This window comes from Haemaphysalis longicornis, unplaced genomic scaffold (genome assembly GCF_048455015.1).
Source record: "Haemaphysalis longicornis isolate Haplotype H1 unplaced genomic scaffold, Haemaphysalis longicornis Haplotype H1 scaffold_13, whole genome shotgun sequence".
NCBI classification, from domain to species: domain Eukaryota; kingdom Metazoa; phylum Arthropoda; class Arachnida; order Ixodida; family Ixodidae; genus Haemaphysalis; species Haemaphysalis longicornis.
In genome coordinates, this window is record NW_027526233.1 from 15,835,340 (window position 1) to 15,847,674 (window position 12,335).

The window sequence follows — 12,335 nt, forward strand, 5'->3', positions numbered from 1 at the left end:
TAGATAAGGATATGCAGTGAGGGGCATGCAGTGAGGTCATGAGCATGGTAATGACTACAAGTTCAACTGTAACGTGCGATTTATAGTTGATAGGAATACCTAGGGCGATGTTCATAGTTCGCAATCATTCGTCTAAGTCATTGGAGCACTTGTGTCGTTCAGATGTCATTTCACATATTTGATTTTAGTTGCTAGGATGTCCCTTCTCCGGGTACTACGTCAACTTGTTCGCACTTATTTCATTATGGGCGCATCCCTAACAGATTGCGTGTTGGCTGGGTGGCACGGTTAAACAATCTCTTTCTGTCAGACGAAGCTACTCAGGGCCTTTTTCACACTACTTAAACCGCCCACAGAACAATACGTCTCCGTCTCTAGTCCGTGCTTAAAGTGGTTGAGTAATATACAAAGGCAAAAAAACTCCAATTTAAAAAATTCCCCCCGCATTTCCCCGAGGGGGAGAATGTGAAAGTGCGAATGCACGGTTGTCGGCCCGCTTGCGGCGCTTGCGCTCGGCCCCCGCAGCCCACCGCCTCGCCGCCTTCTCTTCCATCTCTTCCATCGGGTTTGTAGTATCACGTGTACACCACGCAGTTATCAAGCCGCTATAACGCCGCTGAGTCGCCAACGCACGCCGCTGACGACGCAGTTTGAATGCGTTAAAGATATAAGGCGCGTCTAACACTGATATCACCGTCGCGTCTGTGGCTTGGTCGGTAGCGCGTCGCGCTGCGGCCCGTTATGTCCTCGGATCGAAACCTGGCGCCGGATGCTGTTTTTTCTTTAAAAAGCACTGCGGACGCCGCCGCCGCCGACGCCGGCGGTGGATGGTTTGGGGTCGCTTATAAAGAGCATTCGCTCTTAAAATTTATCTGCAGCATGATAGCAGATGTAAACCTTTTTAAATTTGTAGAAGGAGCTCTGCTAAAGTGCACAGGATGTTCATTTGGCTGCAGTTGCCTTAAAAAAGCACTCTCGATTTTTATCGCGGAATATGCTATGATTTGCAGAAATTCGGTAATCATTTTGTTTGTGTTTTTCGGCTACATAAAACTTACAGGTGAAAAGGCTTTTTTTTTTCATTCGGGAGCGAAGTTGGTTTACGTGGGCTTTGCAAGTGATCTCATTTCTTGTGTAGTGTTAAAAGGCCATATGATAGCGCGTAATTTTGCAGGGCGTAAATTGCAGAACCGTCATTGCTGTTAGGGTGTGTTTGCTCTATATTATTTCTCAGCATTGCTTCTTTGTGGGCCCTTCAAGAATGACTGACATGAATTCAGAAGGAAGTGTACATAGCTTTGCAGTTTATGTTTGCTTTGGCCAGTGCATGTTACATCTATGATACTCAAGGACCATTATACAGAAGCAGTTTTTCTCGACAAGGACACTTGAATTCCGCTCACCTTGTTGTGAAAAAATGTAAAGCAGTTGTACTCAACGTGAAGGCTGTCAGATGTGCAGCAGTGATTTTCCAGAGTGGCAGCGGCGCCGTAGTCTGGTCTTTGCAACCACGCCTCGCACTCTTCCACTCGAAATCTCACTCCTCCATGATAAATTGAACAAGAATTTGTTTAAGCCAATTCAATTTAGCTCCTTCGCAGTTCTTGCGCGGTTTTGCCTTGGACAGCTGGCAGCCTTTTTTTACATTTTCTTTCTTGCTCTGCTTAGAACAGCACGAGCGGGAGTTGAGTCCCTTTTGTGTTTTCTTTTACATCGCACGCGCCATGGAGCCTTTGTGCGCCATTTAGAACTCTTCGTTGTATTATTCCGGTGCCACCTTTCTTGCTTATTATATAAAAACAACCTCACAGGCATTAACAACTAAGTAGACACGTGGACGGCCGTTAAGTACTTATACTACGCCATAAATGTACCCCAGCTTTCTTTGCGCTACGCGTTGGAGAAAGGTAGGACCTAAAGTTTCGAACAGCTTCTAAAGTTTCGAACAGTTCTTGCTGTATAAGCCTCTTGTTGAAGTAAGCTCTTACGTTTTGGCCAGAAGGCTGAATTGAGGCACAAGCGGGTATTTTTTAAAACTCTCTTTGTGGGTGAGCGGCGGCGAGTGATTCTGTTTCGTTGCGTGACGTCTCGTGAATGTCATGGTTTGATACGCACACAGCCATTCGTCATTCAGCTTATACTGGGTGTGTTAAGAAATAAAGATGCGCAGGTAGGGGGCGACAGTAGGAGAAGAGGAAGAGGAGGATCGGAGGTGCGGACTGGCTCGCTAATCGACTCGATCACCACATCGGAAGCCAGACGCTGGCCTTCTTTCGCTACACATTTTCTGGTGCCGTGAAACCCGGGAACGACGGACCAGCGGACTTCACGGCGCAGCGCCTTCAAGGTAGTGCGTGGCCTCAGGTACGTCGGATCTTCTCATTTCGGAGGCCTCACCCTTGAACGATGCCTGCCATGGCTGCGTGCTGGGCACAGACCCCCTACCTAGAACCCGGAGATGAACCCTATCCATCGGACAGTCCCGACCCTTGCTTCGCTCCGCTCTCTGGTTTAGATGACTGGCAGGTCGTGGACCAACTTATCAGTTCGCGGGTCATCCTCCGGGCGGACGTAATGGAACTAGCCAACACCACTATTCGGGTCTTGGAATCGTCACCATTGAGTATAAGTATGCTCATCCGTTTGCACCGTATGGCTGAACAAAAACAAGACGAACTTCGAAAGCTGGACGGTCACATTCAGAGCCTTCTCGACTTTGACAGTTTTGTGGCAGACTTAGAAGAACGCGAGGAGTATTCATACGCGATAAGTCGCACGAAGGTTTCGTTAAAGGAACGAATTTCTCAGGCAACGTTGAGCACGTCGTTCACCGCGACAAAGATTTTGTCGCCACCTAAACCGACGCAGGATCATTTCAGAGGGGGCACCTCCCTGAAAAGGGACGCGGCCATTGTAGCACTCCCATTCGCAACAAGGGCTGCTTCCGAAACCGCGAGTTCGTCGTGTTCAGCGGAAGAGAACACGGCGCAGCACAGCGCCCCTACATTTGCAACGTCGTCGGTGAACCAGGCTGCGGGATGTAGCAGCAAGACCAAGTTCGACCAAGCAGCCGTCACCGGGGCATTTCGCCGAAGCGATGACGATACCATCTCAAACTCGGGTGCGCCCGCGGCCAAACCCAAGAAGCCAACCCGTATGGGCAACACTCAGATAAAGACAACAGATGAATAACCTAGAAGTGACCCCGCGTGCAACGGCAGCAAGGCATTCATTCGTGCATCGCAGTTACAAAACGAGTGGCTCGCAAACAAATCTCGGAACACGCAAATTCAAGCACGTGACGGGGAAGCGTCCGTTCGACTATAAAACTCGACGGAACAGTTCCATGACAACGGTTGCGACGCGAGTGGGAAATACTCAGCCCGTACCCAGAATGAAACTTCGAAAGCAAACAGGAAGAGAAAACGGAACTACTGACCAGAGGATTCAGGTTCGATTTCGAATACGATTTATCCACGCTCACTCGTCGAGCAACTTCACTGCCTCATTCAAAAGACAGTCTCATTCAAGAAAAACTTCGGGCCCCGTCTTAGCCAAGAAAGTGTCAAGAAGAAGGCATCGTGCCTCAAAGCATCGATGGAGGATAAAGCAGAAAGGCATCTACCACCTCCAGACTCCACAGGAATGACATTGGACTAATCTACGACAAGCCTAGACTAATCTGCTCTGCACTTCCCCACCACTAGTGCCACCGTAGGGGGTGGGAGTATGTTGCGGAATTATGGAGGAGGAGGACGAAGCGGGCGTGAGCACGCGCCACGATCATCATTGTTAGTTGTGTTCGATGACATGGGAGGAAGAAGCTAATAAACCTCGGTCCGGCTCAGCCATGGCCTCGCGTCTGTGTCCCGTTCCATAACATTTTCTGGTGCCCTGAAACCTGGGAACCGGCACACGAGCGGATCTACGTTCGACGGCGCAGCGGCTCCGAGGCACGCGAGGCTTGCATACCTTCGTACTGCTTTATCCTGGAAGCCTTGCCTTCGGCCGCCCGCCCCTTTTGGCTCGTGCCCAAGCCCGCCCTTGTCCCCTAGGTATTCGAAACCCCAGCGTCTTGCTTCATCGACTGGTACCATGGACGCTCTTCGTATTCGCCGAGATGTCGTGCGAGCGACCGTCTCCGAGACCATGACAGTCCTCGACGCCTTGCTGCGGAGCCAGGTAGCAGCGGCCCTTGACATACAAATGATCCTTGACCTCATCTTGCATGACCAGGTTAGCCTTCACAAACTCGACGCTCAAGTTCAGGAGAACATGATGACGTTTTGGAAGCGATCGATTACGACGAGTGTATCTGTGCCCCGCGAACGCGCGTGCGCTTATCTGCGACCCAAGACTCTTCCGCAAGCCCCGTCATTCAACCTCAGTCGGCCCTGTTTACTACCCGCATCGCAACCTCGACTATTTGCTCGCTCCCCAAGGAAGCCTGGTGGACAATGGTCCCGGCTGACGTGCCGCCCGTCCGGGAAATGATTGGTGCGTTGGTAGAAGAACAGAACAACGACGACGGAGGCGCTGCAGCTTTTCAGGACACGAAGCAAGACGCCGAGGGGCTCAGCCCGGGAGAGCGGCTCCAGCGACCTCCCAACCCTGGTGTTGCCGTGATTGCCGTTGTGGAGAAATCTCAGAGATCCTGCCGAGACTTCGGCGTCGCTGACGCGACTATCGCCTCGGAGACAGCTCAGCAACCCTGTCTTGACTCTAGCTTTCCCGCCAAGCCTCAGACTTCTGCTTTGGAGACGTCTCAGTGGCCCCAGACGGACGCTGGTGTCACAGACGCAATTCTCACTTCGAAGACGTCAATACAGCTCCTCAACAACCCTCCAATCGATGACTCGACTTCCGCTCCGGACACGCCTGACCGCCCCTGCCATGAACTTGGAATCATCGATTCGACTTCCGCTTTAGAGGCGTCCCTGTGGTCCTGTTGCGACCGTTTCGTTAGCAGCGCAGCTCTCGTTTCTGAAACATGTCAGCAGCCCTGCGAAGCGCCTGCACCTCCGGCTCTCCGTGAGCGAGCTCAGACGACGGAAGCGAGCTTCGGCCGCGCTCGTCCAAGCCTGGTGGGGAGGCATCCTCGTGGCGAAGCAGAACAAATGATTCGATGGTGACGACCTCTTCTTCATTAAGCACAAGTCGACGCCGTACGCGCCTTTCTACCCTGCTTATGCGTCCGACGAGAAGGAATTTTCATGGTTCGCAGAGAAACCGGATGTGTGCTGCTGGAACCCACCGATTGCTCCACAGAAGCAGTATCAAACATGGACGCAACGACAATGCCATTATGCTCGCCGCAGGATCTCTGCAAATTTGACCGTCTGCATCAGCTGTTCCCATTCGATCCCGGCGGCTGCCTTCTGGTCGAAAACCTGGAGCATGGTTTCTCTTCCCGAGTGACCCATCCCCAACTTTCGGGGACACGTGCCTCCGAAGACGCATAGCGCCCTCCTCGCCGGCAGCCGTCTACGGCGAGCGTAACTGAATGAGAAGGAGCAAAAAAAAATCTTAGCTCTGGAACGGAAGCAGGTTTTTCAAAAGGCCTTCATGAAATACCTAAAATTATTTAATCGCACTCGCGGCGAAAATTAGAGCAGTGTAAAGCAATAAATACCGCTTCCTCGCGCACCTAAAGTTTTCCAACCGGGGCCCTTATTTCTGATTTGTTTCGCAATACTATCGGTTATACTAGTGCTGCACAGAAAGATTTTTAAAAACGCCTTCGTGAAATACTTAAAACAACTTAAAGCGAACTCACAGGCAAAATTTCAGCCCTGCAGAGCATACATTGTTGGTTCCTCGCCCCCCTAAAGTTTTCGAATTCCCAGAGCGAGCTTCTTGATTTCTTCCTTGTGCGGCGATACTGGCGCTGCAAATTGAGATTTTCCAAATTGCCGTCGGGAAATATTTAGAACTACTTAATGCGCACTCACCGGAAACATAACCCTGAAAAATGAAAACGGGAGAGAGCAGGTGGGCGGATTGCGAAATTGTTCCCGGCAATTTATCAAACACCATTTTATCGAACTCCCGGCGGCCGTTTCATCGAACATTTGAAAGTTTTGACGAAGTCTTTTTGGTACAAAACCTTGTGTACAGGCCGTTTCTGCAAGTTATATTCTGTACACGTACATTTAAAGGAGGCGGAGTTGAAGGTTGGACCCACACATGATTAGCAAACTAATCCCGGGCCATCTCCACTAACGTGAAACCTGCGGAGGGGCGAAGGGTGTATAACTGCATTCTTGGAGGCTTGGCATTTTTTGCCCACGGAGATGAAACCGTTGGGAGGTAGAGGTATGGAGCTTTGCCGTAAGTCTCTTGTCTTTGAAGCACGAAGCGTCCTAGCGCGAGGCGTTGGAAAACGAGTGTCACGGTGTGTTTTTTTAGTACGAGTTTTTGACGACGGAGATGAACCGTTCTAGCGCGAAGCGTTGGAAAACGAGTGTCGCTGTGTGTTTTTTTAGTACGAGTTTTTGACGACGGAGATGAACCGTTCTAGCGCAAAGCGTTGGATAACGAGTGTCCCGGTGCTTTCGTTTGGTATGCGTTACGTTCTAGCGCGAGGAATTGGAAAACGAGTGTTTCGGTGTTTTATTGCCGGGACTACATGATACAATATGCGACGACAACGATGACACGGGACACCGACAGCCCGAGCCCCCAAGGGGCTTCGACCCCGACGGCATTTTATTAATGAAGATGAATTTTTCCCATTACCGAATAACAACGCTCCCATTAGTGAATGAATAACTCAATCAATCAGTCAATCATTTTAATTGGTCAAAAAATGTAAGTGATGGATTGATGATTCGATCAACGAAGGCAATTATTACGTTTTATGTGAGAATTTGGGGGCAGTGATCTTTATTTTGCGGGAAGCTGTATATGGCTCACTCGATTTCATTTCCTCTTGTCGCGGCCCGTAAGCGGGATCGTTCAGAAGAATATGCTTTGCGACGAAGCGAACATTCCTACGAAGCTTCTGTAGGGCTGTATTTCGGGAAAAAATCACGGTGCGATAGGATTCCTATGTCGCTACGCTCCGCCCAGTTTCTTTACTTATCGTAATTATCCTGAAACGAATGAATGACGCTTGACGAATCAAGCGGCTGTATAATCGCAGGAAGTTTTATCCCAGTCGATATTATGAGTAATTGCCAGTCGCAGTTTTATTACGAGGAACACAAAGCCGCTCCTCCTGAAACAATCCATTAGCATCACAGTGGTAAAGGTTGTTCTACTTCTTACAACACACGCTTAGAGTGAACCCAGTCAATACGTTCAAGCAAAGTGGAAAGCCTGGCTAGTTGAAAATGGTTCATGACTGGAACTGCGCACAAATTAACTGGACCAAGGGAAGAGAACACACACAACACAATACATTCAATAATAAGGTATTACGAAATCACAGTTCCAAGCACATTTCTAGTTCATTTCATAATACTATATTTATTGGTAATTTGCAGGCTTTCTCCTACTCATCTATCAGCCCCCTTGGTAGAGAGAGGGTGGTGTTACTTGTTTTTCTCATGTAGGCGACTGTCTCAACTCTTGTCAAACCAGCCTATTCAATTTTTCGATATAATAGAATAAAGTGATGTTTATCTGGGGTGTCCATGATATGCACGACTTGAAGAGATAATTGCCGAAGGGGCGACCGAAGGCGAAGAAAGAGCGATTCCTGGAGAGGAGGTGCAGTCGGTAGGATCACACGCGGAAAAAGGTGTAGCCAGCACGCTTGTTCCTCGATGGCGGGGACAGGCGCCAATGATACATGGTCGTTGTGTCCTCAGCGGCTTCAAGTTCGGGTGGCTTTTTGTAGCATAATTGAGGTTGTGTGAGCTCATGGTGAACGTATAGCTTTTTCTTGCATCAATGCAGAGGCGCTTCGGAGGTCTGTAAGGTTTTCAAGGGAATCCGAAAATTAAGAGAGAGTTTTAACAGTCTGTCCGTTCCGCCGTGTGCGTTGTTACCGGGTTGACCAGGACCCGTCTGGGCACTTGGGCATTCATCGCCGTAGGGGGATTAGTTCTGCGGGGCTGCCTTCGCCATGTCCGCCCCTCCTTGCCCTTCCGCGCGCGCAGGCGCAGACAGGTCCCGGCAACAGCACCTTTGGTCCCGGTCCACCCGGTAACAACGTAACCAACGCAACAGACGGACTGCTAAAACTATTAAAATGAGTGGAAAAGGAATCCGGGGGAGATTGAAACCTGGAGACGAGGGTGGGGAGGGAATGGGTGAAGGCTGTGGCGAAGAATTAAAATGAGATGGAAGTACGCGTGCAAACAGAAAGCCCTAATACGGGAATGAGTGGTATTTGTAAGCACAACCCGTACGAGCTTTATCAGCTGTTTCCAAAAAGGACCGTTTTTCCTTTATGACAATATCCTATAAGGTGTATTCACAGAGCACTCCGCCGCGCGGCGGCGCTACCTGCGTGGCGGCGCCGACTCCATTTGTGCGGTTGGGTTGTTCTGTGACGGCGCACGTACGGCAGGGCGACTAATGTGGTTTGCTTCGCGCTAACTCACTGTATTTGTTTATTTCTTGTGTATCTTCGAACTACCGCGGCTGACGTTACATCCACGCGTGTCTCAAGTGTGATGCGGGGGTGTGTGGGACCACCGCGTCGCCCACGTTTGCGGCGTGCCTGTGAATTGTGCGAGAGGGTGCCCCGCGTCGAGCTGAACGCGTGACCGTGTTTTCAACAGTTGCCTCCCGCTATGAAGCTGAGTGAATATGCGAAGGGGCTATCGCGTCGTGGGTTTGCTAACGCCTTGGCCTAAGTAATTAGCAGTTTCCGCGTCAAAATGGCGAACTGTGCGGTTTACGGCTGCAGCAACCTGAGTCCTGACGCGCAACAGACCGGACGACAAGAAGTTCAAGCGCGTCGGTGCAAGAACGGCCGTCCCTTCGTCGCGCGAGTACTTCAGCGTAAAAAAGCACAACTGCGATGTGAGAGCATGCCTCTCCAAGGACGGCCATGCAGATACAATGTGCAAGAAGCACTTCACCGTCTCGTTTCACGAGCAACCACGGCATCAGCGACTTCGCGCGGAATGCCTGCAAGTGGAAAACCTGAAAGCAAGGAAATAGAGGAGGTACCACGTTTTTAGGCTCGTGTCGACGGCCGAGATACACTTACGGCTGCCCGCGATACGAAAGCAAACTGCTCACCTTTGCGACGACGACGACAGTGTGATCGTGCACGACTTTGAGGAGAACGCGCTGAACGAAGCCACTGGTGAGGTAATTGTGGGCGTCCAAGGATTTATTGGCCTTCAACTGTGCCCTAGTTACAAACCTAGTTCCGTGAAGCAGGCTGTCTCTGATGTCAGCTTCGTCCTCACTTGGAAACAGTTGAAGGTCATCGGTCAAGTCTTCGTCGCTGCACCTTCTAATTTTGTAAACGTACCTGTCGCGATCGTCTCCCCCCAGCCCCTTCGCATATTCACTCAGCTTCATAGCGGGAGGCAACTGTTGAAAACACGGATCATGCGTTCAGCTCGACGCGGGGAACCCTCTCGCACAATCCACAAGCACGCCGCAAACGTGGGCGACACGGTGGTCCCACACACACCCGCATCACACTTGAGACACGCGTGGATGTAACGTCAGCCGCGGTAGTTCGAAGATACACAAGAAATAAACAAATACAGCGAGTTAGCGCGAGGCAAACCACATTAGTCGCCCTGCCGTACGTGCGCCGTCACAGAACAACCCAACCGCACAAATGGAGTCGGCGCCACCGCGCAGGTAGCGCCGCCGCGCGGACGAGTGCTCTGTGAATACACCCTATAGGCTTATCTGTGAAAAAGCTAGCGACAACAGCAAATCGCTTTAGCGGGACAGCCTAGCTTACATAAATCTTTTCATAAGATTTTTTGCATTTTTTCAGGCAACCGAATGTTTGTAAAGCTCATTTAAGAAAACTACATAAAAATGCATTACCGCACCTGGAACACTGGCTAATGGACGTTTTTCCAGAAGCGATCTGCGCATGCGCGGACTGCCGGTCCGCCACTCTTGGCAGTACCCTAAGGCGAAATAAAAAAAGGGTGCCACCTCAGCTTTCTGCTTAGGGAGCGGTTATGCTTCCTAGTGCTGCACGTTTTTATTGGGTGGACCACGAAACAACCCGAACGCGTTTTGCCTGTCTCAAAATAAACTGGCTATTTCCTCTCCTGTTCATAATCCCCCTCTCATATGCACATGTTAGCAACTGCCCCCTCTCGTGTCCCCTCGACCTCCCCCCTCTCCTCAGCGAAAACGAAGGGTCGGCTTTTGTTCCGCCGAGACGAACAAAGGGCAGTGGCTGCCGTGGGGCGCAGCGCGCGCAATGCCTGTGCGGGGACGTACAAGGAGTGCTCCTTTGCTGCAACTGGTTGGGGGGATCGCTTTCACTGATAAGACGTCCTGCCTTTCCCTCCATCTTAAGCCGCGGAAACACCGGAAACACAGGCGTGAAAGGGTGCGGTACAGATGACGTACAGAAGCGACGAAATAATTGCCAACGATAGTGTCGAAACAAAGGCGGAGTAATAACAAACAGATCATACCAGATCATACCAGATCATACCACGTGCCTTAGGGAGCACGATTTATCAATCAAGAAAGGCACTGGATCACATTTGCCCATGCATTGCCGTGATTGTGGTTGTACGCCGCGCCTCAAAGAAACCATTATCATTGACAGAAGCCATGACACTGTGGCGCGTGAGCTTTCAGAATCGTACTTCATTCAAAAAAATCGCAAAGGGTGCATCAGTGAACCATCATTATCACTTTTTAGCAATTAGTTTCGTTTTTTTAGACAGCAAGCGGTTGGCGGGCTCTGAGTATTGTGGTGTTGCCATCGATTTTACTATCTGCTTTTATGTGTTTTTTCTGTCTTGTGGAAGCCTATATAAGGCAAATTCTTTTCCTGCAATAAGGCAACTTATTTTCCTGCAAATAAATAGTTGTGAGTTGCGCATCGTCCGTCTTCCTTCGTCTGTTTATGTCTATTCAGCGCAAGTTTCGTGATAGATCACACCACGTCATTCCAAAATCAAGGACGGAATCCTGTAATATGGGACAGACACAGGAATAACTTGAACGAGAAAGGACTTGCTATAAAAGTGTCACCTGCGCAATGAACGTTATTAATTGATGGAATTTTTTATTGGAGCAAGCAGGGCGTGTGCCGTACGGTGGGGAGGGATTGCAAGAAAAGGGATTGGAGAATAAAAAAAAAATTTTCTAAGCAAGCATTGACAATCAGAGAAACATAAAACGCGTGAGGAAAGAGAAATTGCCACCAAAAATTTTGTTAAGTAAATAAACTCGCTGTGCAGATAAACTTTGCTGTTTACAGAAACATGCTATAGCAGGGTGAAAATAAAGAACATTACTGCAAATTTTATATACATAAAAGGACAGGAGAAGCGTCTTCGATATAACGGTGTTCGAGGAACTGGCAGAGCTCCTTAGGGGTTCTAAATTAATTTGTACCTCGGCCAGGAAGTGTTTCAGAGGTCTAGGACATTTCGGGGCAGGACGTTTCAGTGCGGACAATTCCGTGCACGGACATAGCGATGCAGGACATAGCGGTGCAGGACATAGCGGTGCACAGACATTTTGGTTCGCAAACTTCCGCGAGGTTCCGCGAAGCCCCTGCAATAGCTTATCACGATCAACTCTGCTCCTTCGCGAAAGCGCTCGCAAAAATAGGTGTGCCCGCGCTGCGACTGCGATTTTGCACTGTAAATAGGGTAGTGCTTGCCGTAGTTTGGTTTTACGTTTTACGTTAACAACCTCGGCCGATATTGATCCCTTATTACCCAAATTACCCTACGTAACTCTTCTTTTGCACGAAACTGACCTTACATTTTCTACAGGCGAGCCGATGGCACATGCATATGCAGTTCGCAGCTCCGGGGTAGCGGGCCGCGTCGCCGAGAGCACGGCCGAAGCGCCGAATGCCAAAATACGGATCGCATTAGCGCTAGTGTTGAGTTGTATGGGCTTCGTGAACTTTACTGAGTTTATTACAATGCAGAAACTAACAAAATAGAGCCGCATTCATTGCGGCACGAATGTTGTTGGGGCGCAGTTTTCGCTTCCCCGTCGATTCCCGACGACGCGTCGGCCAACCAGTCGGGCTACCAGTTTTGTTGGCGTCTTCGGTCGGCGAGTCAGTCGCAATACGGCGACTTTCCGTCGGCCGACGTGTTTGTGTCACCGTCGGCGTAGTGTGACAACGCGGTCTGGCAATTCGGCAGTTGGCCGATGGTTTGGCGACTCGTCGGCGTCGCCGCCGTGTCGGCCCAGTG